This window comes from Rattus norvegicus, chromosome 8 (assembly GCF_021556685.1).
Source record: "Rattus norvegicus strain SHRSP/BbbUtx chromosome 8, alternate assembly SHRSP_T2T, whole genome shotgun sequence".
NCBI lineage: Eukaryota > Metazoa > Chordata > Mammalia > Rodentia > Muridae > Rattus > Rattus norvegicus.
The window spans coordinates 60,447,461-60,461,395 of record NC_141541.1 but is presented as its reverse complement, the minus strand read 5'-3'; the positions used below and the strand labels follow the sequence as shown (position 1 = coordinate 60,461,395).

The 13,935-nt window shown below is 43.1% G+C and overlaps 1 long non-coding RNA gene across 1 annotated transcript in view; it reads left to right on the top strand.

Annotated features, from left to right (window-relative positions):
• Positions 1–13,935, top strand: part of LOC148004131 (uncharacterized) — an 876,089-nt gene that overhangs the window by 289,446 nt on the left and 572,708 nt on the right. The gene's annotated exons all lie outside the window — the stretch shown is intronic.

The window sequence follows — 13,935 nt, the reverse complement described above, 5'->3', positions numbered from 1 at the left end:
TTGTGAACATGGTAACACATATTGCTTCAAAATTCACCTTGGTTACTGAGCAGGAAGTATCCCTAACGGGCAGTATAAGGGGTGGGTACACTCCGTGGTACCCCACATCTCCTCGAAAAGTTTTCATGAAAACTTGTCTTTTTTTTTCTATCCAATGCTGTAACGTCTTTCCATAGCCACCATGTAGAGCAGAGCCACTGCACGGCAGCGCCCAGGGCTCTGTTTTCCAGCAGTTATGGATCCTTCCTCCTCATCACCACCCATAAACTGTCTAATGTGTTTATGACCTCTCAGTCTTCCTCCACTAGACACAGCTCCCCTGTCTGCTTCCCCATTGCATTCTCCAGACTCAGGAGCGTTATTGGGAGCATCCTAGTTACTCAGTGAGTATCATTTGCAATGATACATTCATTATTTAATGACAGATAGCTAACAGTGCTAGTCTGGGCCATTATTGTCCCCAAACATTTTATGTAATGTGTCAAGATGGTGAAAACAAGTTGCTCAGTCATGGAAAGTGAGAAACATTCACTACTTTGTCAGAATTCTTTTTGAGATCAGAGAAAACCCAAATCCTTGGGCCTCAAATAAAACAATGAAAAATTTTCACTACATTTGTAGTGACCACCTCCAAAGGGCAGGTCGTCTCACCTCTGGACAAGTAGAGCTGACCATTAAAACCGTATCCATCCTCAGTGCTTCACGGTGAAAGACTGTCCATGTCTTACCTGCCTGAGGGGCTTTGAACTTCTGAAACCATTCGGGGAGGCTGGGTATGTTCACCAGCAGAGAGATGAGGGGTAAGAACAAAAAACTGCCAAGCTAATGCTTAATATTTTAAATTACCAAATCAGAAAAAAATATCTGAAAAAGTTATACTGATCTCTGAGTGCTTCTTAGAACTTAAGTTTGTCATTCACTGCATAATAAAAAGTGGCCACTTTCCAAGTATTTATATAGTCATAAAGTGATGGCTATCCAATTTAATAATCTAAGAGGAAGTCCTGAGAATGGTCACTCAAAAGCATCTGTCCTGAGAGAGATGACATAATAATTGCATGGCTTATTGTGTCAACACATCTTTTACTGTCTGTCTGCATGAAAGTCTAATTCCAGAAAGCAATCCATTCTGTTTAGTTCAACAAGCATTCATTGTTCACTTCTTATTGTATTGCTATGAAACGAGCCAATCTTTCCACTCCACACACAACGTATCTTAGGTCTTTTATTTCCTACTTCTACTTTGAGCGGCTTCTGCAGTCATTTCCTAACCATCTCCAAAGAGTATCATTTAAAAAATATTCCCTAGATAAACTATGGTACATCCGTGAAATGGAATATCATTCAACAGTAAGACAAGATCTGTCAAGGCACAAAGAGACATGGAAAGACTTTAAATGAATGTGGTTAAATAAAAGAAGGCAACCTGGAAGCCTGTGTACTATATCATGTCAAAAGTATGACATCATGTCAACAATATTACATAGTGAGAAAAGGCAAAACTAAGAAGACAAGGGCTGTCAGGGGTAAGAGGAGAGAGGGTTGAATGGGCCAAGGAAAGGGGTTTATAAAGCAGTGAAAATGCCATGTACAATACTGAGATGCTGGACACATGTCACTAAACACTGCCGTTCCCACAGACTGGGAACACCAGGATAGTCCCCTCATGAATGATCTGAGCATGGCATATAATAGGGCCTCCCTATAAGTTCATCCAGTTCTAGCAAACAAACCACTCTCAAATGGAATGTTTGCCTACAAGAAGAGATCGAGCCTGTGTAGCATCAGAAGACAAAAGAGGTTCATGTGTTTTCCACTTTCCAGGTTCACCGTGAATCTAAACCTACTCTATGGCATGTGATATTGTTTTCATTAAACTCCAGTTTTCTCAGCGTTAAATAAACCCACTGTATGACTCTATTTAGGACATAACAGTGTCAGAAAATGTTATCTGTAATTTCATCTTGATTTATTTTAAATTCACTTTCCCAAATACACAGTGCGAACATGCCACATGGATCTTACACTTCCTGCTCAGTGCACCACTGGTTGCCAGAACATGCAATGTCAGGGTTTATGATCAAATTTATAACTCTAAGCGTGGTGCCAACAACCTTGCACTTACCAAAAGTGCTTGTAAACCCTGACCTCTTATTAGCTGATGCACAGAAAAAGCCCCACCTTTCAAATGTGAAACGCCTTTGAACTATTCTCCTGACTAAGAAAAACAAGATAGATGCTTAAGGCAGTGATTAATCAATGAGCCAGCTGACTGAAACTGGCATCACATTACTAAGAAAATAAATATGTGTTCTAAGTTAGTGCCGTAGCACCTTGGGACCTAGAGACACACCTGAAAACCAATTGATGGAAGGATTATCAAGAGTGAGAACATAATTCCTTGCAAGCAGTAAAGGTGGGTAGTCTGTAAAATATAATACTTTGTTATCAGAGGAAGAAGCACTCCCAGACCTCAGATGACCAGTTGAGAAAGTCTTAGTGGAGGTCGGAATTGCTGGATTTCCACACCCAGTTCTGTACATGGGCTGTATCATGGGTTTCCTCTATCCAGTTCGCCAACTTCCGTCTGTTTCTCAGGTTTAAGACCAGATTGACTCCTAGCATTGCGACGCCTAAGAACACTAAAGAATTATTCCTACTTATTAAAGGCAGTGTCAGGAGCCACACGGTGTGTTAGGAGACTCAGGTAGCACTATAGAACTCTTCAGGGTACCGTGTCTATTGTATCAGAAACATTTGGGCTTTGGCTTTGGTTTGGTTCTTAGTGTAAGTAATAAAGACTCATTATTTGAAGCAGTTGAGGATGAGAATGAGAGGGGTGAATTGGCACATGGAGAAAAGTAAGAATGCAGAAATTTAGGGACTTATAAATGACTGTAATAAAACCTGGGGCAGTTGGCAATATCTAACGCAGGGGAAATGGATCACATACGTGCGGGCGCATGCATGCACACAGGCACACACGCACACACGCACACACACACACACACACACACACACACACACACACAGGTGGGACAGACAAATCTTTTTGAAGAATCCCTTCATCCTATCATGTCTCAATTTCTCTTGTGGTGGAAGGCTGAGGTGGGAAGATGAAAAAATTGAGACAGCCTGGACTATGGCAAGATCACACCTCAAAAGTGTCACATATGCACATTCTTGTACACACATGTACATATGCACACACAGGGGGAGAGAGAGAGAGACAGAGACAGAGACAGAGAGACAGAGAGACAGAGAGAGACAGAGACAGAGAGACAGAGAGACAGAGAGAGACAGAGACAGAGAGACAGAGAGAGACAGAGACAGAGAGACAGAGAGACAGAGAGAGACAGAGACAGAGACAGAGACAGAGAGAGACAGAGAGAGGCAGACAGACAAATAATTCCTGTAGCAGATATTTCAAGAACTGAATTTTACTTGGAAATTAATCACAGCACATGGCAAGCAACATTGGTAGCACGAGCAATGTGGACAGCTGGAACTTCCATAGTCTGCTGATTGGACTCTGACATGGTATAGCGCTAGAGAACTCTTTGATCTTTTGCTGTGAGGTTAAATAGGCACTTACCATACAGCCATCCAAATGCCCTCTGGGACGCTAACTAACGGAAAAGAAACCAAAAATCTTCATATTGTTCACAACATCCCTGAGCTGCAAATAGCTCATATGCCTATCAAGTGGGCCAATGAATAAGAAAGAGTCCTATGAAATATAGCAACCTTCAGGAGTTAAAAAAAGGAATGAATTATGGGTGAACGTGATACCATTTCGCTGAAGGGGAAAGCCAGAATGAAGAGTACATCCTGCTTGATGCAATTTCTGTGAAATTCTGGAGTAAGTAATACCAATCTAGACTGTAAAGTTGTAGAAGAGAAGTTGGTTTGGGAAAGGAAGGCTTGGAGAATCCATTTAAATACACAGTGGTCCTTCCAGCGGGATGCAAATCTGCCTCAGCTAGATGGCTAGTTGGGTTTGTATATTGGTCAAAATGTATCAAACTACAGTGCTTAAAACAACTGCAATTTTTTGGCTATGCTATTTGCCTTCTAAATACTATGTTTGTGTCCATAAATTGGTATTGCTTTCAAATTTGGTCAAGGAAGCTTCCTACTATGGTAAAGACTCCTAAGTGTTTACAGTAGACTCATAACTGGTCAAAGTACCAGGTATAAGTAATGGTCGGTGCTCAGCTCTGGATGGTGTTGGACTTCCACCTGCCCCACCCAAGGCCCAGGAAGCATCAAGGAAGGAGAGGCTGGGAGACTGTAAACACTGGAGGTTGGAAGGATGGGAAGGAGAGTTGCTAAATGCACCAAGCTGCTAGGCAGCTCATGACTATTGTACACAGCAACTCAGGACAGCTGTCGTTACCAGCACAAGACTGGGGCAGCAGTAATTCCAGTGTGGATACAGTAAAGGCCAACCTGAAAGCTCCTCTCTTGGCACAGGAGCTATGGGCAGTTGACAGCTGCTGAGAGAGAGAGAGAGAGAGAGAGAGAGAAACACTTCTTACATTTGCTGACCGTAGGCTGCCCACATCCCAGGTGGAGGACCTCACATTCATGTGCATAGGACAGCATACTAGATGCACAGGGTTACTAACAACAATAACAGAGGGGGACAGGAAGTTGTGAGGAAGATAGGTAAAGAACACTAGGACGTGTTGGAGGGAGATAGTAATGGTCCAATATGATCAAAAACCATTGTGTAAATGTCTAATATTTTCAGAGAATAAAAAAGATTAAAATTTAAAAGGTTAAAATTGGCTGCACTTTTTCAAATGAAAAAGGTTTCCTTTTTAATATGAAAGTCTCAAAGGAAATAAAGTTAATTATTTTGTCCTTTCCGAAATAATGTATTACAGGGCCCATGGCTCTTTTTAAGATTTACTAGATGATGGGTATACACTTTGGGTAAAGGCAAGAAATTTGTTTTGTTTTAATTAACTTTTTTCGTGTTTTAAATATTTAGTGCCAAGATAAGTGACCTTTGATGTCAATCATGCGTGTCTGAGGAATAAGCTTTTTCCTCCAAAACTAGGTCTTAACTTCTTTGTCATCAAGGGGTTCTTTCCTTCCTGATTTTTTTTCTTTTTAGGAGAAAATTTAGAACAGCAAAGCATAGAGTTTATAAGAGCAGAGCTTGGAGAAAAAGAATATGGAGTCTTTCAAACTGCAAGAAGTATTCAGGTGCACAGCAGGTATGGGGAGCCCTGATCAAAACAGAGAAAGAATTTTTAAAATTGTGTATAGTTGCCATTGTGCATAGATAATCATGCATAATTATTTAGGCTTTCAACAATCAAGATTTGGGTTTCAAATCAAAAAGTCAATTTCGATGCCACATTGGGGGTGAATCAGGATTCTTAGTGCCATTTACTTACTCTTAACTTAAATATTTTAGACTAATTCCTCCTTGATAGCAGATGAGGAGAAAGTGTATTCGAATCGTTAATTCCTAATGTCAAGTGCTCAGAAATTCAGGGTCCCAAGGAAAGTACTTTAAAGGTCTGGTTTACAAGTCCCTCCCAGAACAGCAGTTCTCAGCCTGCTGTGTGCTGACATCAAAGGGTATACATACGGCCTCTGTGTGGCCGGTCTGCAGATTCCCAGCAGCCATGCTGGGGACAACAGGTCACATGAGGCATTAGTGGGGCTGATGAGTCATGTCATGTGGTGCCACCTTTTTTTTTTTTGAGAAGCCCCGTAGCCTCATACTGTTTTCCATAATGGTTCATTTAATCCACATTCCCACCAGCAGTATGCAAACATCCTCTTCCTCCCTCTTCTCCTCATCCTCCCCTTCTTTTTTGCTACTGAGTTTTGTTGTTTGGTTTTGTGTTTTTTGTTGTTGTTGGTCGTGGTGGTGTTGTTTTTTCAGAGTTCCCTCTATCTTTTGGGTATTAACTGCTTATCAGCTGTATAATATTTACAAGTATTTTCTCCCATTGTGCCTGCTGCCCCTTGACTCTCTTTCCATGCCTGTAGTTCTGTGAAACCCTGTGTGTTCCTGTTTACATTTGTCCCTTTCCCTGTGAGTGATGCTCTAGGAGCATTCCAATGTTCCCGGGCACCTTCCTCTGATGATGTCACCATGGTATGTCTGATGTTTCCATTCAATCGTCTTGGAGTTAATCTAAGTCTGGCTTCATTCCCCATGCAGACTTCCAGTCTTCCCAGCACAGTTTATTGGAAAGACTTCTGAAATGTGTGCTCTTAACTCCTTATGTAAAACCAGCCATCTCTTCTTTTCTGGGTTCACACTTCCTCCCTCTTAAGGAGTAATTGCTGTTATTTCACCACTAGATACTGAGCAATGGTAATGGTCCCTCTTCCTCAGTTCCTTTAAGTGTAGCCTCCATCTCAACTTCTATTAAAAAAAATTGCTTTCCCAGAGATGTTGAGCGAAGAGTAATTCTCAGATCACATGGCTTGTGCTGGATTTACGTGTGCATTGATCTCCTTCAGCACTGTGCACTGTTGGTAAACACTTCTTACATTTGCTTCCATGACCTTTCCCCCTTGTCTTTATCCTGTAGTTCTCCCTGAGGTCATTGGCCACCACTCCACAAGGATGAAGGGAGCAGAGTCAACAAACAGGGTTTCCCGTGGCCTTCAGATAGCTAGTGAGTACAATGAAAATTACTTATGAGATCAGCTCCAGAGAGGCAGCTCAACTTTAATCTGGGTGAGTCAAGGGTGATATAGTATTTGAGGAAGGGGGTAGAGATGTCTAGGGTAGGTACCTATCATGGGCTACTGCTTAGGGTGCCAGATAATGCCACCTGTGCATGGAAAGGCATTCCAGGAATTCCAGGCGCTTGCTGGACAGGTTCTTATTTCCGGGGGACTGCGGGAGGGGAGGAGGTTCTAAATCTGTAGTCTAACCAAGGATATATAACATTCCAAAGGGAAAAAGGCTGTAGGGATTTTGAGCTCTCTAGACAAGGTCAGACAGAAAAGAAGCCCTGCTGGTAAAGGGAGTACTCCATTTTCAAAGGTAGATTTCAACTTTAATTAGCTGGAACCAACATTATCCCTTCTCTACCCTGCTATTCCGTCTCCCTCCTTATTGCTACTCCTCACCCATCCCCCTCTTCTGCCTCCTCCTCCTCCTTTTCTATAATATATACCCAGCCTGCACTTTTTCCTCCTCTTCCTTTTCTAATGCATTCTATATCTTTTAACCCTCACCACCTTGAGATGAATAACACGTGATGGCCATCTCTGAGAACACTGGATAGAGAAGATTCACACTGAGCTGGCATTTGTATTTTCTTTTTCTTTGCTACTTTTATTTTGCATCCAAATTATTTATTTTTAATGATATTCTATTGTTTAAATAGTACACAGTACTATACATCATTGAGGGAGTTAAAAAGTATTTTAGTAAATTATTCTTCCTTCTCATCACCCTGACCCTGACCCATCTACTATCTCAGTGTCCCCTTATGCATTTACCAACCTCCTAAACAGAAACTCAAAACCAGTGTCCCCTTGCATTCCAAACATCAAGAGATTCTCCATTATAGCCATAGTGACAGGATGGATTATATGAGTAGATGTTAGACACAGCTCATCTTTTCAGAGTGAAGAAAGAAAGTACAGAGCTCTCTGTGAACCTTGATCTACAGACACAGAAGTCTGTCCTTGTCATAGTCTCTCCATCCCTGCCTTGCACTTTCCTGACAGCCTAACTCTGAAATCTGCACACAGCAAGCATCTCCCCTGGTTTCCTTCTCCAAGGGAATGATATCTATTTTCGATTCTGTTCTTTAACCATCAATAAGGATCTTTGGCTGTGTTTTCTATTCTTTTACATGGCATTTTGAAAGTCTCTATGAGTACATTCCTGTTTTGAGACACTCTATGGGTGCACTTGGTGTTTTCAATACTCTATGGACACACTTGGTGCTTTGAGTATTTGAGATAATCTATGAGATAATCTATGGATCCTTTATGGCACACCGGGTGATTTGGATACTCTATGGTCATTCTCAGTGCTCTGAGATACTCTGGGTGTACCTGGCACTGAATGTATTGTGTGTGCTGCTCTGCTGTTTCTATGCTGCAGTTGCTGAAATCCTATCTACTATTCAAATACCACGCCCTCCATGGAGGTTTCTTCTGGGCTTAATTTTGTTGTTATTTTGTTTTGGTTTTTTCACAGTATGGCTTGTTTTGTTGTTGTTGACATTTCTTTCTTAACTATGCTGCAAGCTTGTATGACCCTTACAACAGGGTCATCTTGCTCATTTTTGTGTTTTCCATAGCACAAATAGTTTCTTATACACAAATGTAACTAAGGTCTATTATTTTTATTCTTCTGTCATATATTACATCCCTATTGCAGCTTTCCCAGCCTCTCCCTCCTCCCTTATACCCCCAATCCACCCCTCCATTCCTATTCAGAAAAGATACCCCTCCCAGGGATATCAACCAAACATGCCATAGCAATTTGCAATGAGACTTAGCGTGAACCCTCATATTAAGAGTGGGTAACCCAGTAGGAGGAAAAGGATGCCACAAGTAGGCAAAAGAGTCAGAGACCACCCCACTCCCACTATTAAGAGCCCCATAAGAAGGCCAAGCTAAAAAAACCATGAAATATATGCAGAGGTCCTGCGTCAGACACAAGCAGGCTCCCTGATTGTCAGTTCAGTCTCTGTGAGCCTCTGTGAGTCCAGGTTAATTGATTCTGTGGGTTATTGACCCTCTGTCTCCTTCTCTTCCTTCCCCTCTTCCACAGGATTTCTCAAGTTGTGCCTAATGCTTGATTATAGGTCTCTGTGTCTGCTTTCATGAGTTGCCAGATGAGGCCTCTCTGATGACAATTAAGCTAAGCTCCTCTACCAGTGTGCCCAAAATATCATTAGGAATCATTTAATTGACTTTTTCTTCTGGTCACTTTGTTTCTATCCTAGGTCTCTGAGCGATACAGCCTCTGGTTCCTGGCCCTCCAGGCAGTGCCAGGGGTAGGCTCACTCTCATGGTTTAGTTTTCAAGCTGGACCAGTCATTGGTTGGCCACTTATATACTTTCTGAGCCACCTTTACCCCAGCACAACTTGTAGGCAGATTAAACTGTAGCTCAAAGGTTTTGTGTCAGGATTGGTGCCTCAGTGCCCCCAATGGAAGTCTTGCCTGGTTACAAGAGATGGCCAGTTCAGGCTTTGTATCCCCATCACAAGAAGTCTTAACTAGGGTCACCCTCATAGATTCCTGATTTCCATTGCACTAGGTTTCTACCTCACCCCTGAAATGTTCCCCAATTCCAGTTGTCTTTCCCACCTAAGCTCTTAATTTTAACTGTTTCCATTAACAACAAAAAACAGTAAAGAAAGTCCTTTGGCAAAATGTTTACACAATCTTTAACCTTCATGCATTTCTATGGCTTTCAAGGTTTTCATGGTTTTTGGAATCCATCCAAAGCAATGGACTTGCATGGATTTCAGGCCCCAAAACAAACCATTCATGAACTCCAACTGAGGAACTATGGTTTTGATGTAAGGAGGAAAAATGGCAGTCAGGACTGGAAAGGAAGGTGTCTCTTGGGTTCCAGGGGAAGAAAGATGTGCCCTGTGGAAATCATGTCTTCTTTCAGTTGTCACACAGATCTACAGAGAGACAGAAAGGACTCAATCTGAGCATAGACTTTGCATTAACCCATTCTTCATGATCATTAATATTGTGGGTAAAGGCAAGAGCAAGATGGCTCCATAAATAGCTGACATCCCAAGAAATCAAAGACAGACTCTCCGAGGTTCATTTCTCAAACCTGCGTTCATTTATTCTGTCTTCTGATTGAATTGTGCGTCTTCATGCCAGTGTAAGTTTTTATTTAATGCAGTACTGGATACATGGCCAGTGTGCAAGAGTAATGAATAGTAATTAAGGAGACCAGAGTGGCAAAGCTTTTAATTGTTCAGTATCACTACATAAATCTGACATTTATTACAGGTAGAACTCTGCCTTGGAAGTGTCTCAGATGTGTTGGTGAGGGCTATTAGTGATACTTAAATGCTATTATGATAGTAAATTCAGCATATGTGTGTGAATCACAATTTATAAGTGGTATAGGATATAATTATCAAGTATCCTAAAGCTAACTACTTATATAGAAACAAATATTGCATAATCCTTTAAAATGACTACACATTTTAAATAGTAGCAGACTTGCTTAGCACTTCCTAATAGCAGATGTTGTCCTCATCTGTTGAGATAGCCATTACCTTCTTCAGATGTCTCTATATAACTCAGAAGTCAAAGTATATTATTCTCTTTTCTATCTATTGTATATTTGCTCAATGTTATTACCCTGGATGATCAATATCTTCCATTTACATAGAATTGTGCAATTTACAAGAAATTTTTACATACATTGACTTTCCCTATAATAATCAACTTAGGTACCTTGTATGTAAGACAGTTTTAGATTAACCCCCACCCCAACCTCACTCCTCTGCTGGCCTATGAGTGGGTACCCCCAACCCCGCTGCCTCATGTGGGCAGGCACCACTATGATATGTGATGAAGAGGTAAGAAAGATTGAGGGGCAGAGTAGTGTGTACACTGTGGAGAGAGGTAGAACTGAAGACATGACAGCAATGGCAGGTGTGAGAGAGGGCTGAGGTCAACCATCATTGCCCAGTGGGGTTGGCTGGATGGTATGCAGCAGCTGGAAGCTTACACAGATGCAGACTTGGCTCCAAAACATGACACCAGCTGTGGGATCACCCTGTTCTAGGCAACTATGGAGGCTCAAGATGAAAAACAGTTCCCTTTCTGGATTGGATTTCCTCAAAGGAACACTATGGTCTATGATGCCACTGAGAGCCATGTGTGCATCAGTGGTCCTGATGCTGCCGTGGACCATGTTACCAACGAAGGCCACAAGGATCTGTGGCCTGTGCTGCAGCCTGAAGCCATGTAAACGTCTATAGACTATGCTGCTGCCACGGCCATGTTGCTATGTGTGGTCTGCTCTGCCGTCTGAGGCCATGGTGATGTCCAGATCTGTACTGCCTCTGAGGGCCACGTCTTGGTCTAAAGTCCTACTGCTGTCATCAGAAACCATGTGGCTGTGGAAGCCCAAGAGCCATGCTTTCACTGACTGTAAAAAGCAAGGGAGCGGCTTTGGTAGCTACTTTGACATCAGTGACGGCAGACACACAGTTGAGAAAGAGGGACATGGAAGGCTTCTGTGAGAACCCTTATCCCTAAATACACTCTCTCTCTCTCTCTCTCTCTCTCTCTCTCTCTCTCTCTCTCTCTCTCTCTCTCTCTCTTTCTCACACACACACACACACACACACACACACACACACACACACACACACACACACACAAGTAGCAGCCTAAATGGAAAGCCATCAAAGAGGATTCTTAAGTAGTGTGACGGAGATTCTGAAGTGTACAACTCTCCACAGTTGATGGCTTCTGGTGAAGGTGCAGGTGGAGAAGGACTAAGTTCTGCGTACAGGGATGGCTACTGGGAGTTTGACTATGTTCCAGTGAGCATATGGACAACACAAACTGGACTTGGCTTTTTTGAAGGATCACAAGTGGGAGAGGACATGGAAGGACTAGGAAGTGAGTGTGGTGGGTGTATGAGGTGAATCAGTACAAAAAAATCAACAAACATTATTTTAAGAAAAAAATAGAAAGTTTTGAATTAAGAAGTGAAGACACAGTGTGCTGTGAGCTAAATTGTGTCTACCTAAAACATAGATGTTCAAGTCCTGGCTCCCATGTGACCATATTGGGAAGCAGCACTTTAGGGGGTAATTAAGACTAAAATAAGAACATAAGAGCTGGGGAGTCCTAAACCAATAGGATTGGTGGTCCGATGAAAGGTGGGAGAGGAAGAATAGGGGGATAGGAAGATGGGAAGTAGGAGAGGACAAAAGGGGAGAAGAAAGAGGAGAGGTAGAGGCAGAAAGGCAGGGAAAGGAAGTATGTGTTTACACATGCATGCACAAGGAAAAGGTGCTAGTCGGTTTTATATCAACTTGACACAAGCCAGAGTCATAGACAGTGGCCCATAGGCAAGCCTGTGGTGAATTTTCTTCACTGTTGATGTGAATGGGCTCACCTCCATGTGACAGATGTCACATTAGGACCGGCGGTCCTTGATGCTACAAGAAATCGGGCTAAGCAACCATGAGAAGCAAGCCTGTAGGTAGTGCTTCTCAGTGGTCTCTGCTGATACAGCTCCTGCCTCCAGGTTCCTGCCTCGTTTGAGTTCCTTCCCAACTTCTTTCAGTGACAGCCTGTGATGCGGAAGTGAAATAACCCCTTCCCTCCCTGTGTTGCTTATGGTCATAGGGTTTCTCTTTCTTTTTCAAAATTTTTATTCACTTTTACACTCCATATTTTATTCCCCTCCCAGTCCACCTTCCGACTGTTTCACATCCCATTTCTCCTCCCCCCAACCCCATCATCAGGAGGTACCCCACCCACCCCACCAGACCTCTAAACTTCTTGGGCCCTCCAGTCTCTTGAGGGTTAGGTCCACCTTCTCTGACTGAACCCAGACCCACAAGTCCTCTTCTGTATGTGTTTGGGGCCTCATCTCAGCTGCTGTATGCTGCCTGGTTGGTGATCTAGTGTCTGAGAGACCTCAGGGGTCCAGGTTAATTGAGACTGCTGGTCCTCGTACAGGGTTGCCCTCCTCCTCAACTTCCTCCAGCTTTTCCCTAATTCATCCACAGTGGTCAGCAGCTTCTGTCCATTGATTGGGTGCACATACCTGCATCTGATTCTTTCAGCTGCTTGTTGGGTCTTTTGGAGGGCAGTCATAACTGGTCCCTTTGTGTGAGCACCCCATACCTCAGTAATGGTGTCAGATCTTAGGGCCTCCCTTTGATCTAGATCCCACTTTGGGTCTGTCACTGGGCCTTCTTTTCCTCAGGCTCTTCTCCATTTCCATCCCTGCATTTCTTTCAGACAGGAACAATTATGGGTCGGAGCTTTGACTGTGGGATAGCAACCCCATCCCTCACTTGATGCCCTGTTTTTCTGCTGGATGTGGGCTCGACAAGTTCCCTCTCCCCACCATAGGGCATTTCATCTAGCCCCACTCCCCTAGAACACCCCCCATTGAGTCCTGAGAGTCTCTCACTCCCCAGGTCTTTGGTACATTCTGCAGGGTCCTCCCAACCTTCTTCCTCCTGAGGTCACCTGTTTCCATTCTCTCTGCTCACCCTCAGGGCTTCAGTCCTTTTCCCCCACCCAATACCAGATCATGTTCCCCTCTACCCCCAACCCCATCCCCATTCCCTCTGCTGTCCCTCCCTCCCCCTTATGGCTGCTTTCTTCTCCCTCCCAAGGAGGACTGAGGTGTCCTCATTTAGGCCCTTCAGCTTGTTGACATTTGTGAGTTCTGTGGACTGTATCTTGGGTATTTTGTACTTTTGTGTGGTTAATATCCACTTATTAGTGAGAACATACCATGCATGTCCTTTAGGGTCTGAGTTACCTCACTCAGATATTTTCTAGTTCCTTCCATTTGCCTGCAAAACTCATAGTTATAGTGTTTCCTCACAGCCATAGAACCCAATGACCGTAGCCAGCTATAAAGTCAGGAGAAGGGCTTTGTCCCAGAACCCAGTCATGTTGGTTCTTTGAGCTTAACTTTTGACTCTCCAGTAGTATAAGAAAAGAATTCTTTGGTGAAACCACTAAGTATGTAAGTATTACCATTCTGTCATGACATCTAGAACACAAAGGAAAGCTTCCTTACCCTGTCCACCCCCTATCTACCCTACCCACCGAGTCTTCCCCATCACAGCCCACTCTCCCTTACATCCTCCCTCCCCTGGCCCCCAAGTCTCTTAACTGTGGCAGAGAATGCCGAGGCATAACCCCTCTTTTAGTTCACTGCCATTTTAGCTAAAGCATATCACCC